Below are 21,420 nucleotides of genomic sequence, written 5' to 3' on the forward strand. Positions count from 1 at the left end.
ACAGTGCAGCAGCTGTCGCTGATTAGTCAGGCTTTGGATGGTCTGTGGGCCTCTCTGTACGAGGCCCGTCCTTTTAGGGCAGTGGCTTGTGTCAGGTTTGGTGGGGCCCTATGAGTTAGCAAGGCCAGGGCCGTATCGCAGGCTGACAAGTCATTCCGTGCCTTTCATTTCATCCCTTTAGTCTAGCTGGGTTCTAGTTTCCAGGCTTTTTGGACAGGCCGGAATTGATCCCGCCGGCTATGGAACGCTCGTTCCGTATCGGCGCTGCCACTAGCGCGGAATTACGGTTTCTCGATATGGAGGATTCGGGGAAGTCGTCCGCTGGCAGTCAGCGGCCTGTTTTAGGGTACGAACGGCCGGCTGAGGGTCTGGGGTGAGTGTTAGGCCAGGTTTACCTTTTAGCCCTCTTCTATGCAACCCCATCAGGACGAGACCGACGGTGTTGCTCTGGGGTCATGGAGCGTTTTTGGGATGGCCACTCAGCAACAAGTACCGCCGGGGGGGACCCAACTGTCGTCGGCAGATGGGTCGTTGTCGTCTGGCTGGGGGAGAAGGGGTGTGCGGTGGGAAAGGTGTTTCTGCTGCAATGGCTGGGAGGGCGGCATCCCATTGCTGCGCCCAGGTGGTTCTGGGAGGGCGGCATCTCATTGCTGCGCCCAGATAGGGCTGGGAGGGTGGCATCCCATTGCTGCGCCCAGTTGGTGCTGGGAGGGCGGCATCCCATTGCTGTGCCCAGTTGGTGCTGGGAGGGCGGCATCCCATTGCTGCGCCCAGTTGGTGTTGGGGGCGGCATCCCATTGCTGCACCCAGATGTGTGCTGGGAGGGCGGCATCCCATTTCTGCACCCAGTTGGTGCTGGGTGGGCGGCATCCCATTGCTGCGCCCAGATAGTGCTGGGAGGGCGGCATCCCATTGCTGCGCCCAGTTGGTGCTGGGAGGGCGGCATCCCATTGCTGCGCCCAGTGGGTGTTGGGGGCGGCATCCCATTGCTGCGCCCAGATGTTGTGCTGGGAGGGTGGCATCCCATTGCTGCGCCCAGATAGTGCTGGGAGGGCGGCATCCCTTGCTGTGCCCAGATGGTACTGGGAGGGCGGCATCCCATTGCTGCGCCCAGATGGTCCTGGGAGGGCAGCATTCCATTGCTGCGCCCAGATGGTCCTGGGAGGGCGGCATCCCATTGCTGCGCCCAGATAGTGCTGGGAGGGCAGCATCCCATTGCTGCGCCCAGTTGGTGCTGGGAGGGCGGCATCCCATTGCTGCGCCCAGTGGGTGTTGGGGGCGGCATCCCATTGCTGCGCCCAGATGTTGTGCTGGGAGGGCGGCATCCCATTGCTGCGCCCAGATAGTGCTGGGAGGGCGGCATCCCTTGCTGTGCCCAGATGGTCCTGGGAGGGCGGCATCCCATTGCTGCACCCAGATGGTCCTGGGAGGGCGGCATCCCATTGCTGCGCCCAGATGGTCCTGGGAGGGCGGCATCCCTTTGCTGCGCCCAGGTGGTGGGTCTTGCACCTCGGTGGCAAGGACCTGTGTGGGCCTGGGGGTCTACTTTGGATCAGTCAGGCTCGCGAAGACCTGCGGTGGCTTCGCACTGTGGGGCCCACCACGCAAGTGGTGTGGTCTGGATCCTCCCGAGGATCACTTGGTGGGATGTCATTTTCCTTAGGGCCCTTCACCGGGTTAGACGTGGAGTCATTAAGGCCCTGGGTACGGTAGTCAGAGAGTTGGGTGGGGTGGTAGTGGCCCATCCCCTCATCATCATAGATCAGCTGTGGCTTTACCTGGCTGCTGGTCTTCCTCTGTCAGAACAGAGGAACACCATTTTTCTTACAGGACCTGCAGGGGTCTCTGCGTGAGCTGGCGCAATTAGAGGGGGGAGTCGGGGGGCCAAGATAGAGATCTGACCCCCGCTCCGTGGCAGGTTAGGGGCGGAAAACTGGGTGGTGGTTTAGCAACTGCGTGTTCTCCGTTGGGCATCTTTGGGGATGATTGACAGGTCCTCTCCAAGCTTGTGGTGGAAGCGACCTGAGCAGTTGTGGGGAACCTGTCTTTGGGTCCTGCACCTTTAAGTCCCCTGTTAGGGGTTAGCCGGCGGGACCCCCCTCATGCAAGTGCATGGCAGGGTCTCAGGTGAGGGAGAGGTCCCTCACCTGGACTAGCATGGAGCTACGCCCATAAGTTGCCCAGGAAGTTTATCTGACGTCATTTTTCGCCCCGGAAGCAATTGTTTGACCCTGCAGGTCCATTGTGGGGTCATAGTTAGGTATGTTAATTTATGCTAATTTGGTTGAATAAATTATGCTAATTTATGTTAATAAAAATGACCCAGTTTAAATCCAGCTCTTGTGTCCGTGTCGTTACTCCGTCTCTTCTGCAATAGAGATTGCCATTGTCATTGAGAGGGCCTCAAGTAAACAAGAGGAGAAATTGAAGATTGATTCCTTTGCTTTCAATTGCACAAAAATTAAAAATGAATTTCAGAGATGAGGGTGACTGAACTCTTGCCAATGCTAGTTAATATGTTAAATAAGACATTGTCCCATAAAAAAATAGAGGGTGGGCAGGAGGAAGTGAAGGAGGGAGGGAGGTAAACATGAAGTCAATTGAGAAGCAGCAGCCACAGTGGCTGTTGCCATTTAAATTCATGATTATGGGTGTGTAAATAAAATAAATTTCATTTTATTTATGAGTCTTCGGAGAGGGGCGGCATACAAATCTAAGTAATAAATAATAAATAAATAAAATAAATAAATTTGTAAATAAGAGAGAAATACATATTTCTGCTCACAGAGAGGACAAGAAGAATGGATTAAGAGGCAGTAACTGCAACAAAAAAGTTGCTTAATCACCTTGCATGATAGCCTGCATTTCAAACTCAAGTTTTTCAAAGTGTTGCCAATCCATTTCAAACCTGGTGTGTCTTTCCTAAACCAGTTTTAAACAATTTCAAAAAGAAGCCTAAATACCTCATGGATTGAGTCTAGGCCTTGTTTATTGTGGCAGATACCTACACTGGCATGCTTTGTACATTGCTGGTGGGTTCTTTGAAAACTATTATTTATGAAATTCAAAGTGTACTACTACTGTATGTAGACAAATATATATGTGTATATGGGTAGATGTTTAAATAGACAGTACATACATACATTCAGGTCTGGATTCTAACTTACCTCACTGTTGGCTCGCTTCCTCCCACACAGCATGGCCGCACCTTGTGGGTGTGTGCACGCTTCTCACAATGGCAAAAAATAACTCCCCCCCAAAAGCCAAAATCAAAATGGTGATGCATGTGCAGGGCTGTAAACTCGGCTTCTGTGCATGTGCAAAAGAAAAAAAACCTGGAAAAAGTTTCAGAAAAAAAGGGGGGGGGATCTGATTTTTTTTTTTTAAAAAAATATATGGTGGTACCCATAACCTGGCACTGACTGAACCAGTTTCTGTGACTTCACCAACAAATTGCTACTGGTTAGGGGGAACCGGTATGAACCGGAAAAAATGCATCTCTGCATACATAGACTTGTCCCAACTTAAGTTCTTACAGAGATTTTTGACAACCTCAGTCATCTCCAAGAAAAGGATTTGCATGTATGAGTTGCACTTTCCGTGACCATACAGGCAGCCTAGCTCTTTGTCAACTTATAACAAGCCTGCCATTTGAAGATAAATTTATCATGCACAGAGACATCAGGTCATGTAAACAGAACCTTTCTGAGTAGCTGGCTCAGCCTGTTAGCAAATCCTTCAAGCTACTGGAACTTTGAGATAGCTACAGGATATTTGGAAAGAGAAAATGGGGATAGCAAGTGAACATGATACTCTTGTTCAAAACTTCATTCATCTGCCTCTTAATGCCTACTCTCCCCAACAGTCAGTAAGGAATTGCCATAAACATATCTGGCCCCCATTTCATGAAAATGCTGGTCTCAAACCTTCAAAATTAAAACAACCCCCCAAACCTAAATATCTGTCCACTCATCTTCTATGGTATCAAAGTGCAGCTTTCCAAGGTTGAATATGGATCTTCTAGAACAGTGTTGGTGAACCTTTTTGTCACCAAATGTCGAAATGGAAGTGCACACAGGCAAGGGAGCACCGGAAGCTAGAACAGCTAATCAGTGCACATCTACATGCCAGGAAGCTGAGCTTCCAGTTTCTGGCATGTACATGTGTATGCAAACACCAGCTGGCATCATGCCAGGGAGCTGCTCTTCTGGTTTCTGATGCTCCTGCATGGGCAAAGACCAGCTGGCCAGTGTGCCAGAACCCAGAAGACCAACAGGCAACATAGTAAAGGGGTCTCTGTCATTTCTGCTGCTGGTTCTTTTGTTGTTTATCCACGTATGAATAGACAAGGCAGATTTCCTATTTTATTATTATTTTATTATTATTTTTATTTTATTTTATTTATTTTATTTTATTTTATTTTATATTTTATTTTATTTTATTTTATTTTATTTTATTTTATTTTATTTTATTTTATTTTATTTTATTTTATTTTATTTTATTTTATTTTATTTTATTTTATTTTATTTTATTTTATTTTATTTTATTTTATTTTATTTTATTTTATTTTATTTTATTTTATTTTATTTTATTTTATTTTATTTTATTTTATTTTATTTTATTTTATTTTATTTTATTTTATTTTATTTTATTTTATTTTATTTTATTTTATTTTATTTTATTTTATTTTATTTTATTTTATTTTATTTTATTTTATTTTATTTTATTTTATTTTATTTTATTTTATTTTATTTTATTTTATTTTATTTTATTTTATTTTATTTTATTTTATTTTATTTTATTTTATTTTATTTTATTTTATTTTATTTTATTTTATTTTATTTTATTTTATTTTATTTTATTTTATTTTATTTTATTTTATTTTATTTTATTTTATTTTATTTCAATTTATTTCATTTCATTTCATTTCATTTCATTTCATTTCATTTCATTTCATTTCATTTCATTTCATTTTATTTTATTTTATTTTATTTTATTTTATTTTATTTTATTTTATTTTATTTTATTTTATTTTATTTTATTTTATTTTATTTTATTTTATTTTATTTTATTTTATTTTATTTTATTTTATTTTATTTTATTTTATTTTATTTTATTTTATTTTATTTTATTTTATTTTATTTTTTATTTTATTTTATTTTATTTTATTTTATTTTATTTTATTTTATTTTATTTTATTTTATTTTATTTTATTTTATTTTATTTTATTTTATTTTATTTTATTTTATTTTATTTTATTTTATTTTATTTTATTTTATTTTATTTTATTTTATTTTATTTTATTTTATTTTATTTTATTTTATTTTATTTTATTTTATTTTATTTTATTTTATTTTATTTTATTTTATTTTATTTTATTTTATTTTATTTTATTTTATTTTATTTTATTTTATTTTATTTTATTTTATTTTATTTTATTTTATTTTATTTTATTTTATTTATTTTATTTTATTTTATTTTATTTTATTTTATTTTATTTTATTTTATTTTATTTTATTTTATTTTATTTTATTTTATTTTATTTTATTTTATTTTATTTTATTTTATTTTATTTTATTTTATTTTATTTTATTTTATTTTATTTTATTTTATTTTATTTTATTTTATTTTATTTTATTTTATTTTATTTTATTTTATTTTATTTTATTTTATTTTATTTTATTTTATTTTATTTTATTTTATTTTATTTTATTTTATTTTATTTTATTTTATTTTATTTTATTTTATTTTATTTTATTTTATTTTATTTTATTTTATTTTATTTTATTTTATTTTATTTTATTTTATTTTATTTTATTTTATTTTATTTTATTTTATTTTATTTTATTTTATTTTATTTTATTTTATTTTATTTTATTTTATTTTATTTTATTTTATTTTATTTTATTTTATTTTATTTTATTTTATTTTATTTTATTTTATTTTATTTTATTTTATTTTATTTTATTTTATTTTATTTTATTTTATTTTATTTTATTTTATTTTATTTTATTTTATTTTATTTTATTTTATTTTATTTTATTTTATTTTATTTTATTTTATTTTATTTTATTTTATTTTATTTTATTTTATTTTATTTTATTTTATTTTATTTTATTTTATTTTATTTTATTTTATTTTATTTTATTTTATTTTATTTTATTTTATTTTATTTTATTTTATTTTATTTTATTTTATTTTATTTTATTTTATTTTATTTTATTTTATTTTATTTTATTTTATTTTATTTTATTTTATTTTATTTTATTTTATTTTATTTTATTTTATTTTATTTTATTTTATTTTATTTTATTTTATTTTATTTTATTTTATTTTATTTTATTTTATTTTATTTTATTTTATTTTATTTTTTCAATGGCAGACTGTTTAAGCATGCCAGTTTCGTTAAGGAGCAAATTACAGTGCTCTTTTATAGCCTGTTTGGATGACAAGAAAAAGACTCTGAATTAACTATAATTTAATGGATCAGAATTGAGAAGCTGGTAATATTGAAAGATGATCGCTGAGCTTCTGAAAGAGTCAGACTGACAGATATGAACGCAGACATTTTATCACACATAGAGATTAATTTTCAGTATGCTGATCACGATTTGAACAGTTTATCTCTTTTTTAAATAGTATTTTAATATCTTAACTGCATATAAACCCACCCTTGTCTGCTGACAGCCTGGGTTCAAGACCGAAGCACCATGTGACAGGGTGAGCTCCCATTCCTGCTTCAGCTCCTCCCAACCTAGCAGTTTGAAAGCACGCAAGTAGATAAATAGGAACCACTTTGGTGGGAAGGTAACATCATTCTGTGAACCTCAGCATAAAAGTCATGCCAGCCACAAAACCATGAAACAGGGGTGAAATGCTCCCAGATGGCTCGTGCCTGTCAGTCATAAGAGAGCCAGTCGCAAAGGCAGCGTGAGGCTCCGCCAGCATGCCCGGATGCCACCATTGGGGTTCTTTTACCCTCTGAGCATGCCTAAAGCATTCTGTGCGTGAATAGGGGGCAAAAGAACCCAAATGGTGGCCTCCAGGCAGGTGGGCGGAGCCTTGCACTACTTTTATGACCAGCTTTCTGATGACCAACAGGCACGAGGGAACCGGAAACATTTCACCCTTTTCATGGAAGCATCTTTGGATAGTGCTGGCTCCCTCAGATAAGAAACTAAGATGAGCACCACCCCCTAGAGTTGGACATGACTGCACAGAATACATGACTAGACACGGGAAACCTTTACTTTTATTTCAAAAACCCTGCCAAGTAACCATTGATTATTATTATTATTATTATTATTATTATTATTATTATTATTATCATTATTATTATTTATTGGATTTGTATGCCGCCCCTCTCCGTAGTCTTGGGGCGGCTAACAACAATGATAAAAATCCAATACTAAAACAACTAAAAACCCTTATTATAAAACCGAACATAAACACAAACATACCATGCATAAATTGTAAAGGTCTAGGGGGAAGGAATATCTCAGTTCCCCCATGCCTGATGGCAGAGGTGGGTTTTAGGAGCTTACGAAAGGCAAGGAGGGTGGGGGCAATTCTAATCTCTAGGGGGAGCTGGTTCCAGAGGGCCGGGGCTGCCACAGAGAAGGCTCTTCCCCAGGGTCCCGCAAAACAACATTGTTTAGTTGATGGGACTCGGAGAAGGCCCACTCTGTGGGACCTAACTGGTCGCTGGGATTCGTGCGGCAGAAGGCGGTCCCAAAGGTAATCCGGTCCAGTGCCATGAAGGGCTTTATAGGTCATAACCAACACATTGAATTGTGACCAGAAACTGATCGGCAACCAATGCAGACTGCGGAGTGTTGGTGTAACATGGGCATATTTGGAAAAGCCCATGATTGCTCTTGCAGCTGCATTCTGCACGATCTGAAGTTTCCAAACACTTTTCAAAGGCAGCCCCATGTAGAGAGCATTACAGTAGTCGAGCCTCGAGGTGATGAGGGCATGAGTGACTGTGAGCAGTGACTCCCGGTCCAGACAGGGCCGCAACTGGTGCACCAGGCGAACCTGGGCAAATGCCCCCCTCGCCACAGCTGAAAGATGTTTCTCGAATGTGAGCTGTGGATCGAGGAGGATGCCCAAGTTGCGGACCCTCTCTGAGGGGGTCAATTTCTCCCCCCCCCCAGGGTGACAGATGGACAGATAGAATTGTCCTTGAGAGGCAAAACCCACAGCCAATCCATCTTATCAGGGTTGAGTTTGAGTCTGTTGACACCCATCCAGACCCCAACAGCCTACAGGCACTGGCACATCACTTCCACTGCTTCGTTGACTGGACATGGGGTGGAGATGTACAACTGGGTATCATCCGCATACTGATGATACCTCACCCCATGCCCTTGAATGATCTTGCCCAGCGGTTTCATGTAGATATTAAATAGCAGGGGGGAGAGGACCGACCCCTGAGGCACTCCACAAGGGAGAAGCCTAGAGGTCGACCTCTGACCCCTCACTAACACCGACTGCGACCGACCGGAGAGGTAGGAGGAGAACCACTGAACAACAGTGCCTCCCACTCCCAACCCCTCCAGTCGGTGCAGAAGGATACCATGGTCAATGGTATCAAAAGCCACTGAGAGGTCGAGAAGCACTAGGACAGAGGATAAACCCCTGTCCCGGGCCTACCAGAGATCATCCATCAACACGACCAAAGCAGTTTCCATGCTGTAGCCGGGCCTGAATCCTGACTGCTGAGGGCCTAGATAATTGGCTTCTTCCAAGGACCGTTGGAGTTGGAGCACCACCACCTTCTCAACAACCTTCCCCATAAAGGGAAGGTTGGAGAGTGGCCGGTAGTTGTTAAGAATGGCTGAGTCCAGGGAAGGCTTCTTGAGGAGGGGGCGCACAAGTGCCTCCTTGTAGGGATCCGGAAAGGACCCCCTCCCCAAAGAAGCATTTACAATCTCCTAGAGCCAGCTCCGTGTCACCTCCCTGCTGGCCGAGACCAGCCAGGAGGGACACGGATCCTGTACGCAGGTGGCGGAACTCACAGCTCCTTGTCCACTTCATCAGGTACAGAACTTGATATTAATTAAGAGATGCTTTTGGTGATAGGAAGATGCCCTTCAACTTGAGATAACTTTCCTCAAAACACAATATTAGGCATATTTACCCACCCTTGTCTGCTACTCTAAGCATAAAGTAGTTTGAAAGAGAGGGAGGAATTTCTCCTTTCAACCACACATTTATGGAAGAGTTAGTGTTCAATGTACAATTGCTTTCATGGTAATTAACCTGCTTTACAGGTAGGGGTGGCCACTACCTGTGCACTGTGCATATAGCTTTGGGTGTCTGGCATGCGCGCACTCATGTCCCAGTGAGATTTTGCTTCTGTGCATGTGCAGAAAGCAAAATCCCACAAGGAGATGCATGCGCATGTGAGATTTGGGCAAATTTTTGCTTCTGCACAAAAAAAATCATTGAAATCTCTCTTGTGCATGCATCCCCTTGTGAAATTTTGCTTCTTGCACATGCACAGAAGCAAAATCTCATTGGGACGTGCACACGCCCACACCAGACACCCAAAGCTGCATGCGCAGCTCCCATTTTACTACCGGGGCACAGTATGGCCCATACCAGGTAGGGTCCCGATACTTCTGCTTTACCAATACTCATGAAAATGTATTTACTTGGGATTCTTATTCTATTGCGTTGACAGAAAAACACAGTAAACTGATAAAAATAATAATGGTTATTTTAATACTTTTGCCACATTGCAATGGAGATAAGAAACCAATAAATGTAACTTTCTTGAAGTTCAAAACTGAAGGGAAAAAGGGGGAGAGAGAATTGGGGTGCATTTCTTGGAAGTATATAAATCGAACTGTTGAAAACAAGTTATTATTCTATAATGGAAGCTGGCAGTTGACTTTGGACCAATCACTTTTTTCTCGGTCCAAGCAACCTCCCAGAGTTGTTGTAGGGAAAATAGGAGGAAACAGCATTGATTTGATTTGATTTGATCTGATAAATAAATAAGCAACATTTGGGAGACACAGTACATAACTACAATAGATAGCAGTGGCATGAAAAATTATTTGGTTGAATTGTTTGCGTTTCAGGCCAGCGTGATTGCTTTCATCTCTGTTAGCACTTGTGATGGGAAGGTAACCCTGCGAGCTATTGCAGTGAGAAAGATTTGGCCATGACAGCCATCAAAAAAAGAAAAGAAAAAAAACAAGTGCATGTTTTGAAAATAAAAGGGCATTGAGAAACAGGAGGAATCAACTCCTCCCATTGGAAAAATAAGAGCTCACACAGGAATACATTTTTAGCTGGAGGGAAATAAACGAGCATAGAGGAAATCAATTCTCAGTGCTAGGAGATATTTATTTTTACATCACTGTCCTGCATCTGTAACCACGGTTAGATTTGCTGCTATTTTAATAGTCCTTCTCTAGTGGGGGATTTGTTCTCTGGTAATGCTCGGGGATGTATTTTAATAAAAAGAGATAATGCTGGTTTTGTATTTTGCTGCAGTTCCTGGGATCTTGTGCTCACCATGTTTCATCTCTACAAAACTCTACGTATCATAAATTTGGGCCTTTCAGGATTTGTTTTCTGGCCACAGTTCAGAAGTTTTTGACAACTGATTGTTGACATTTGCTGGAGTGGGTGTGGGAGGAAAGGGTAAAATTGCCTTTTTTGTTCCTCCATTTCAAACCCTGTTTGAAACGAGCCTAATTTGCTCCAGTTGAAAAGCAGAAAGGGGACACATGCTTGCAAACACCAAAACATAAGTCTCAGAAGCTACAAAGCGCTCTAATTCAGCCTCCTGGGAAAGTGAAGGTGGTGGTTAGAATAATATTTTCTTTTCTTTCCCTCTTTCTGTAGTGAGGCTGCCAGGGAGCTGCCAAATATTGTAATTGATCACTTGGTGAAGGTTCTTGAATTTAAACCAGGCCTTCTCAATGCTGTATACAGGGGTGGATTGCCAATACCGCTGCCACTGGTGCACTGCACGTGCAGTTTCAGTTCTCTTGCATGCTCGCACGCTGTGCATGCATGTCCCAGTGCGGTTTTGCTTCTGTGCATGCGCAGGAAGCAAAAACGCGCTGGAATATCGTGAGGGCACACACGAGAGACATTTCAGCAATTTTTTTTTTGCTTCCACGCATGTGCAGAAACAAAAAAATCACTGAAGTCACCCTTGCACGGACATCCCCTAATTAGATTTTGCTTCTGCACATGTGCGCAAAGCAAAAATATGAAAAATTGAAGAAAAAAGATAGCAGTGCGCATAGGACTGGCACCAGTAATGGCCACACACAAATTGCACAATCTGGCGTCTGCTACCAGTGTGCTGTCCCCTACCGTGCCAGTAGTAACCCACTAATGACTGTATGACTGTAGCTTTGTTGCTTGTATACTTACGATTTATATTGACTGGTTCCTAATATGATTTGATTGCTGATTTGTACTCAGACTATCATTAAGTGTTATATGATTCTTGATGAACTGATGTTTTCTTTTATGTACATTGAGACATGTGCACTAAGACAAATTCCTGGTGTCTCCAATCACACATGGCCAATAAAATTCTATTCTATTCTATTCTATTCTATTCTATTCTATTCTATGCTATGCTATGCTATGCTATTCCATTCCATTCCATTCCATCCCACTCCTCTCCACTCCGCTCCAGTCTACATTCTATTCTATTCTATTCTATTCTATTCTATTCTATTCTATTCTATTCTACTCCACTCCACTCCACTCCACTCCACTCCACTCTACTCTATTCTATTCTTGTTGCTATTTTTGCAATAGAGTGAGCTCATCTACTGGGTGAACTTTGCAGTACGAGTGGCAGCTCCTGCACATCTTTTTCTGCACTAGTACTGAAAAATACAGAAGCTCACTCTCCTTTGCTAGCTCTCTTTTGACAAAAATACATTTATTTCAACACTGAGTTTGCAGAAAAGGTGAAATATGAGGAAATGGTAAAGCGGTCCCTTGCTCCTTTAATGCCCATCACCGGTGAGAAAACTTCAGAACAAAAAGAATTTTCTTATTGCAAATGTAAGGGATGGACATAATATATTTGACATGATTAGGTCATAAGGAAAAATATGTACAGAGGTGTCTCTCAGTCGATGATCAATTGCCCTAATCTTAATTCTAATCCCATTTGGCAAGTGTGGGAAAATGCAAGACAGCCACAATAAAGAGATGTAATTAATTGATGGGCAAAACTCATCTCTTGGCAAAAAAATTGGATGAAGAAAAAAGGAACCCGAATCAACCCTTGCCTCCTGCCCCCTCCCCAAATAACTGCTGGGGGGTGAATCTTCTACAATTTTGAAGTTGCTTTGTGGAAGGCATTTTCTGAATATCAATAATTATCACTTTTTGACTTCTGTTCCTCCTCCCCCCTCCGCCATACAGTTTGCCACTGGATTGGCAGGAAAGACAGTTTTGTTATGGATGTTTCAGATATAGAGATGTTCTAACTACATCTTCAGTCCTCAGTACTTTATTCTGCTTGTGTGATTTATCTACTTATTGTTTGGAGAGTCAATAAGTGCTATATTTATGTGGGATTTCAGCGAAGAGCTTTCCTTCTAAGTCTCTTGCTGTTTTTATTATTTTAGAACCTTATTGGTGGGCCTCTGTAGTCATCTAATAAATGAAATGATGGGGCTAAATATTAGAATGAAAGAATGAATAATAGGATAAGGAAAATCCATTTAAACTCCCATGCTAAAATGCACTCATATACAAAGGAAGTTAGTGTTTCAGGGACTAAATCACATTTCCTTAATTCCTCTTATGTCCTCATTGTTCCAGCAAGCAATAGATATTGAGTTTGCCTTCCTATGATGAATGAGTGTAGCTAGAATTACCCCTTCACCACTAACATATGAAAAGAAAGAGGTGCATGATCTATCAGTGGGAACAATTGAAACACATTTACCATTGCAATTCAAGATTCTTTCATCTGGTATCTTTCTTTTCTCTCTCTCTCTCTCTCTCCTGATTCTTAAAAAAAACAAAAGAAAACAAAAAAATTACACACATTTTCCTTCACAAGACAAATTCACTGTGTTATTTTCTCCATTCTTTTTCAGGTGACATGTCTGAGGATTTTATTTTGTTTCTGAATAAAAGCTTTGGCAGTATTTCTCCTCTTTCCATAAACACCATCAAATTGAAATCAGTTATAGATTTAGAAAATGTTTCTGTTAGGCATTATCTGTTTTTTCCCCATAAAACAATATAAATTATTCTATATTGCCTTAATAATTTAGATCTGTTATTTATATATAGGTAGTTTCGGGTTTTAATGTGTGTTTTTTTTAGCTTTTTGAAAACATTTAGTGCAGAAAAGCTATGAAGCTTTCTCTCTTTGTTTTAATGGCAAACATCCACTTCCTTTGAATTCTGACAGTAAAAATGTTGGACCAGCAGTGTTTCTTACATGAACAATCAATCTGAGATTTCATTTTGGAAGGCCTTAAAAAAAATATTTTTGGAATGGTTTCTGCTGTGTCCAGGCTTCCCTTCAGTCTGCAGCTGAATATCGGCAGAGCAGAGCCCTGATTGGTTGCTGAAATTCTGGTGTGCCTATAAAAAGAGCTGTCAAAGGTGTTGACTCTTGCCAGTCTCTGTTAGCCAGACTGAGTCGCGCTAGCGATCAAACTGCCGCTTTTACTGCTAGTGTTGTTATTGAGCTGAATAAACTTGTCAGCCCTTACTAATGTGTCTTCCTCCAATATAAGGACTCTCACGACTTATCAAACTGGCGATGAGGATGGGATAGACATTCTGAAACAAGGCTATAAGACACGGAGCTGAAGAAGTCACTGAGCTGTCACTACAAAGAGCTGAAGTCACTACGATAAATCCCCTTCTATGGAAAATGGCAGCCTTATCCCTTTTTGCCACTTTCAATCCTGCAGCTGAAACTTGGGACAATTACCTAGAGAAATTTGAATTCTTTCTAATGGCTAATGAACTTCTCTTGTGTTTCCAATGACAGGAAGAAAACATTTTTTCCTTTTTAACTATGGAAATGAGATTATTATTATTATTATTATTATTATTATTATTATTATTATTATTATTATTATTATTATTATTGATAATTGATAATAATAATAATATGTCAACACAACACAGCAAATGAGATCACTATGCTGGATTTCGTATTTCATCACCAGTCGGGCGCTTCCCAAGCACCTAGGACAGCGTGATGTAGTAGCGAATTATGTTTGCCGATCCCAGTAAGTGGCCTTTTGCAATTGACAGATGGAGATTTTGTCAATTCTGATGGTTTTCAAATATCCACTGAGATCTTTTGGCACTGCACCCTGTGTGTCAAGTACCACTGGGACCACTTTCACTGGCTTATGCCAGAGTCGTTGCAGCTTGATTTTTAGATCTTCGTATTTCACTAATTTCTCTAGCTGCTTCTCCTCAATTCTGCTGTCTCCTGGGATTGCGATGTTGATGATCCATACTTTCTTTTTCTCCATGATCAGGATGTCTGGTGTGTTATGCTTCAGAATTCGGTCAGTCTGAAGTCGGAAGTCCCACAGTAGTTTTTCTTGCTCATTTTTGACCACTTTTTCGGGCTTATGATCCCACCAGTTCTTTGCCACTGGTAAATGGTAGTTCCGGCACAAGTTCCAGTGGATCATCTGTGCCACAGCATCATGTCTATACTTGTAGTCAGTCTTTGCGATCTTTTTGCAGCAGCTGAGTATGTGATTGATTGTTTCATCTGTTTCTTTACAGAGTCTGCACTTTGGATCGTCTGTTGATTTTTCAATTCTGGCTTTGACAGCATTTGTTCTAATGGCCTGTTCTTGTGCCACCAGTATTAGTCCTTCTGTCTCCTTTTTGAGTGTTCCACTTGTAAGCCATGACCAGGTCTTTTCTTTATCCACTTTGCCTTCAATCTTCTCCAAGAACTGTCCATGCAATGCTTTGTTCCGCCAACTGTCCATACGACATTTACATTTTTTCTGTACTGGTCCTTAGTTTGCTTCACCTTGAGAAGTTTCCTATTGTTGACCTCCATCAACGCTGACTCTTTGCTCCCCTTCACATAGTCAGCTAATGCATGCTTCTCTTCTTCCACTGTCTGCTTCACTTGCAAAAGTCCTCTGCCACCTATTTTCCTTGGTAAATACAGCCTGTCAACGTCACTGCAGGGGTGTAGTGTATTATTATTATTATTATTATTATTATTATTATTATTATTATTATTAATTAGATTTGTATGCCACTCCTCTCCGAAGACTTGGAGCGTCTATTTGAGCTTGCAAAAAAACCCTTTTGGCTCCTCAAAAAGTACATACTGTGTTCTGGGATGTAATCTCAGAAAGCCTGAGAAATTACAATTCCCCTGTTCCATCTGTGATAGCCAGAAGGCATGCCTTTTATCACAGAAACCCAAAAGAGGGTGAAACTATAAATCAGTACATGTCTTCTCTCAGGGCGGTTGCCATTTGCTGTGAATTTGAACATCTAGATCAGTGATGGCGAACCTATGGCATGGGTGCCGCAGGTGGCACGTGGAGCCACATCTATTGGCATGAGAGCCTTTGCCAATCTCAGCTCTAACGTGCATGTGTGTGCCAGCCAGGTGTTTTTTGGCTCACACAGAGGCTCTGGGAGGGTGTTGGTTCTGCCATATAAACCTTATGAAAGGCTTTGCTAGATGAGACCCATCAGCAAGCACCACAAAATGCAATATCAAAATTATAACACCCATACTTGAGTGTTGGTCCAAATATCTTATTATATCATTACTCTGTTTTTGTGGCATACTTGTAATCCATAATTAAACCCAAAAGTTCACTATGTACTAAGCTTTGTGATGCTGCAGTTTTACTTCTTCCTATCACTAATATATTTGAAGAAGGTTTTATCCCCCTTCTTTACAGATTTGGCAATTTCTTCCTCTTTTGAGGCTTTAGCAGCATATATTATCTGTTTCGCCTCCTTCTGTCTCATTTTATACACTTGTCTATCAGCTATACTTCCAGACTCTTTATACCTCCTATAGGCAGCTTTTTTAGCATTGACTATAGCCCTTACATCATTGCTAAACCATAGCGGTTTCTTCTTCCTTTTACCTTTAGTTATTTGAACCGTTCTTCATATGTTTTAGTCTCTAGTCCCCAATCATCTTTGTCACTCTTCTCTGCACCTTTTCCAGAGTCTCAATGTCCTTTTTGCCTCATAGCCATCAAAACTGAATGCAGTATTCCAAGTGTAGCCTTACCAAGGCCTTATAAGTGGTATTAACACTTCACGTGATTTTGATTCTATCCCTCTGTTAATGCAGCCTAGAACTGTGTTGGCTTTTTTGGCAGCTGCTGTACATTGCTGGCTCATATTTAAATGGTTGTCCACTAGGACTCAAACATCTCTCTCACAGTTACTACTGTTGAGCAATGTACCACATATACCGTACCTGTGCATCTTGTTTTTCTTGCCTACATGTAGCTTGTTGCATACAAGTAAAACCCTTTTTTTCTGAAATGTTAATGTTAAAAATTATTTTTTTAAAAAATATTGCAGTCTCCCATGATTTAAAAGATAATGTATAATTTATTCCTTGTTAAAAAAATTCCCCAGACCATGAGAATAAAAGCTAAAAGACCACATGATATATATATCATATAAACATTTATTAAACATAACATATATCAACACATAACATATATCAACACATAACATAAAGACACCAATATGATACCACTGTATCATATCAGGACCAATTAAAGACACCCAAAAGGTGTACTCAAAAAGGTAAAGTACCTAACTTCAAGAACCATCTTTTATAGGAGTTTCATGTCTAATTTACACCCCCTTCCTCCTGTCCATATATGGGGTTGTCTTGCATCCAATTTCATCATAGTTCCTTGGAACTCTCTAGATTAATCCATCAAGTTATTTATCCTGTTTACGAATGTTTATTGGCCTCAACAATAGGATTTCTTCATCTTGTTACAGGATGTAAACATGTTTTTGTACATTCTTGCTTTCCTGGCAAGAACTACTGTCCAAAAGGTCGGAAGTTTAGTACTCTAATAAGAGTGTTTTGTATCAATCTAGGCCTTAGATGCCTAGATTCTTTAGATTATTTTCTCAATCCCTGCTCTCTTTCTTCCAAGAATTTGTACTCAAATTCTTAGAACATGTCTATCACAATGCAGACCACCCAATTCATGGGGATATTCATCCTTATGTCAGCGGGCCTCCCAGCAAACCAGCATACATTTGATACAGACACAGAACTTAGTACATAACTTAATACAATGCTTATAATAACTCCTACAAATGAGTCTGGCAACCAAGAGTTGGAGTGTTCCATATGTCACTAGATGCAGCATTGTATGATTCTACTCCTAACTGCAGTTCCTTGTGCTTTATCTCTACTTAAATAACTCATCTCCCATGGCTATATCCATATGTCTTTATGGTCATTCTATTTCACATTATAGATTCATTATCTCCCTTTCTATTGCACAGGTACAATACCTCATTTGCTTAAGTTGAGTTCCTTAAGGCATATCAGGGACGTATACTCAACAAATCATCTTATATGTTTATACTACTCCCACCTTACTACTCCTTGTATCTTATCCATAAGTGTGGGATATGTCACCAATTACATTCTATTCTCCGGGCCTTGATCAAACAATTTTTGTAAAGATAGGCCTCTAAATAAACCATTATCTTGGTATATGCTTATAATGGGGTACATATACCATTTCTCCACCTTCTGGGACATGTTTATGTAATGCCTACGAATACATGACTATCATGTTATAGTGTAGAATGATTTTTCTTCTCAGTTACCCTTTTACAAATGACCCATTTGTTTACAAAAAATGTTACCTCCATAAATGTTAGATTTGTCTATTGTGCAGGGCTCATCTAATCCAGTTGCAAGAATGCATAAGCATGAACATATAAGTCACTAAATTAAAAACCCCACTTGTCTTAGGGCTTCAGCTTTTTCCTTTTCCAGCAACTCTATGGATAATTGTGTTCACACCTCTTGCCTATATGTTACATACAAATTAGCTGGTAACATATCTCCCTACAATCACCAAGCATATTTTACTCTGTCCATTTAGAACATCCCAAGTAATCACCCTTGCAAGTTAGATTTCATAACAATCTTGACTTCTTCAAACAATAGGGGACATATATACATTGTATCTGGATATGTTAATTCCCCTTTTCTTAATGTGTCTCCCATCTCCCTTGTTTAACTTCGTCTCATTTCATTCACATAGCTCATTGCACAGTTTTGCTAAGGCTACATTGTATAAAAAGACCAGTTTGGAAGGTGTTTTTGTTTCATGATATAGCAATAATGATTCTTCTTCTATAATCCTTCACTTCTCATACAAAGGTGTGTAATCTATATTTTTTAAAAATATTACTTATAAATTACTTCCACTTCATAGCTAGTGGATCTGAGGCATATTCCAGTTTTCAAATCTGGATCAATTAATACTAGTGATGATGTTTGTGTATACCAATGATCCTGTCCGGTATGGCAACAGAGCTGCTATCCTATCACCATGTGATTAGATAACACAGCCTCTGATCCCATCCCCTTTGTGTACAGTATAACATTCCACAAAACAATCACCAACTTTATTATCACATTCATGCTGCTATGTATTATGTGTACTAGGCCCCCCCAGCGTATAGTTGCATGTCATGTGTATATGTGACAGTATTGTATACACTAACACTCTTATTCAGGGGCTTACATCCACAAATTTACACAACATAAATGTGACTTATTCAAATATAAAAATGACAATGGCAAAATAAAACATTCCTATCCAGATTCACAAATCCACCCTCCAAAGTTCCATTTATGAAAAAAAACATTAAAAGGTTTCTCAGTCCTTCTTTCTCTCACTCTGCTTCCGGGAGACACTGATAAACTGACAAAGTCCATTCCTTCAGGCATAAAACCCTTCATATGTGTCCATGGCGTGCACAGTCATTTCAATCATTATCAGTCTTTTCAATGGACAGTCCCAAATAAGCTTCCAGTTGTGTCCTTTTAAGTTTTCACTCAGGAATTAGTCCTCACTCTTAAAATTATGCACTTGTAAATAAGCCACCAGCCCGTCAGACCTTAAACGAGAAAAAACTGGGACAAGTTTCTTTTAGTTGTTTCAGAGACAATTTAGCATCTCAGTGCATCTCGTTCCAGTATTACACATTTAAATATACATTGCACAAACATTTATACACATACAAATGCTAAAGGTAAACGTTTCAAAGTTGTTATAACTTTATACTGCTTCTGGGATTCAATTTTCTCCCCAGCCTTTGCCAAATATACTCAGACAAAAGGGAATCCTTTTCAGTTCCCTATTCTACTAAATAGACCATAAAACGTGTACCTCTATCATTATTAATATACATTTAATATACATATACTTTTCCATACCAAGGCATATTTATTTTACTATTATATTCATTCTCATCTTAAGTATTTATCATTACAAATGAAAATGCTTTCACCCATCCACTTAAAGGATTCAATTCTTACCCAAATACATATATCAACTGCTGGCATATATTTTTTTTCCCCACTCAATTCACTGAAATGACCAGCCAGCAGGTTACCTACTACAATTAGTCCTCTCATTCCTTTGAATTCAAACAGTACACTGAGATCCAGAAATACCCTTCTCTCCAGATTTTCCAAGTTCACCATTAAAGACCCTTTGGTCCTGGGAATTCAATATTACCAGGTTCACCTTGTGGACCAGCTGGATCAGCTGGACCAGGGCAACCATCAGGTCCAGTTGAACCAGGAAGACCTAGACCTGGGCTTCCAAATTGTCCTGGAAGACCTCATAGACCCATCAGACCAGGTGCACCAGTGGGGACTAATATTACCACCTAAACCTTGTATCACCATATTTGCCATAAGACCCTGGATCACAAGATCCAGATTCTCCAAAAAGAACCTATTGAACCACAAAAACATTGAGGCCCTGTTTAACCAGGTTCACCAGGCTTGCCTGGAGGTTCCTGGTCAACAGGAAAACCAAGTAATTCAAAACAAAAAAAAAAAAACCAGCAACACCCCTAAAGCCAGCAGGGCTGACTACTACTAGCATCAGCTTGTCCTAGAGTACCTTCTTCACCAGGTACACCAGATTTACTTTTGTTATCAACAGTATCAGGTTATTCATCCCAACCACTGTATTCCCTTATTTATGTTATTCCAATATCCATGTTTTAGTATATACACTCATTCACACTCAATCAAAAACAAACTTTCTTTCACAATGAATGAAAAACAGTTATGCATCCTTTCATGCATATGTCCAACATATTTCTCACACTAAGTTAAATTAGTTGACCTTCTTCTTCCCTACTGCCTCTTTTACAGCACCTCATCTTTACTCAATAATCCACATCTTATACAGGCATTTCTTATAATCAGTCACACAGATCATTCAGCTTTATTTTTCTCAGACAGCATATAAAAATTCCTACTTATCACATACATCGCTTACTACCACTGCTTGTTAAATCTCTTCTATCCAATTTTGTTACATTTGTAAAGCAACCCCCTTTAACAAAACCTTTCCCAGTTCACTTACTAGGAGCTAAACAAAATTATACTATAAACAGACACCAGTCTATACTAATCCATTCAAATGCCTTCAGCCTCTAACACCTTCCTTCACCACAGGAAATCATCAATCCAAAACTATCAAAACTACCAGTCTTCTAAATCACAACAGGTTTATCTAATGTAGCTACACACTTTTTATTACATTCTGTAGCTAACCCAACATTTACTACCACAAACAACCCAAATACCAGCACTACTATTATAACAGCCAGAGTTAGAAGGGACCTCAAAGGTCATCTAATCCAACCCCCTTTCTTCAGCAAACAGCTCTCTACCAATTCATAAAAATGACAACAGGCAAACCGCTCCACTATGTAATCGCTGGCTTCATTCCAGCATGCTCATACGTATCATCCCACATCATATCTTCTAACAGTTTTCACATAGGAGTATTTCTTCATCAATAAACAATATAAAAAAACGGAACCACAATCCCAAACATATGTATAAACACTACTTATACCATACTGTACAAAACAACCACACTTCCCTGCATTCTCTCAGATTACAAACCACATTACAAACCAGAGAAAAGAAAAAAAAATGTTGCACTATCAACATTCATACACTCATAAACAACTTTCTCTTCCCTTAAAACAGAGCCAAAGCCAGAAATACGTTACCATACAGTGCAAAAATCTATTGTCACAGAACCAATTTATCTAAATCTACACGAGCTTCTCAGCTGTATTCAATGATGCCACAGATTTAATCCAGAAAACAATTATCTATCATCGAATTCT

General features: G+C 38.4%; 1 long non-coding RNA gene across 1 annotated transcript; it reads right to left on the reverse strand.

Annotated features, from left to right (window-relative positions):
• Positions 1-16,657: 16,657 nt before the first annotated feature.
• Positions 16,658-21,205, reverse strand: LOC139162244 (uncharacterized). The gene is made up of 2 exons (XR_011558286.1): positions 19,884-21,205; positions 16,658-19,850 (listed from the first exon to the last, which is right to left on the reverse strand). It is a non-coding gene; the product is annotated as an uncharacterized lncRNA (long non-coding RNA).
• Between the last annotated feature and the right edge of the window lie 215 nt (positions 21,206-21,420).

The sequence above is a fragment of the Erythrolamprus reginae genome, chromosome 2 (assembly GCF_031021105.1).
Source record: "Erythrolamprus reginae isolate rEryReg1 chromosome 2, rEryReg1.hap1, whole genome shotgun sequence".
Classification (NCBI taxonomy): domain Eukaryota; kingdom Metazoa; phylum Chordata; class Lepidosauria; order Squamata; family Dipsadidae; genus Erythrolamprus; species Erythrolamprus reginae.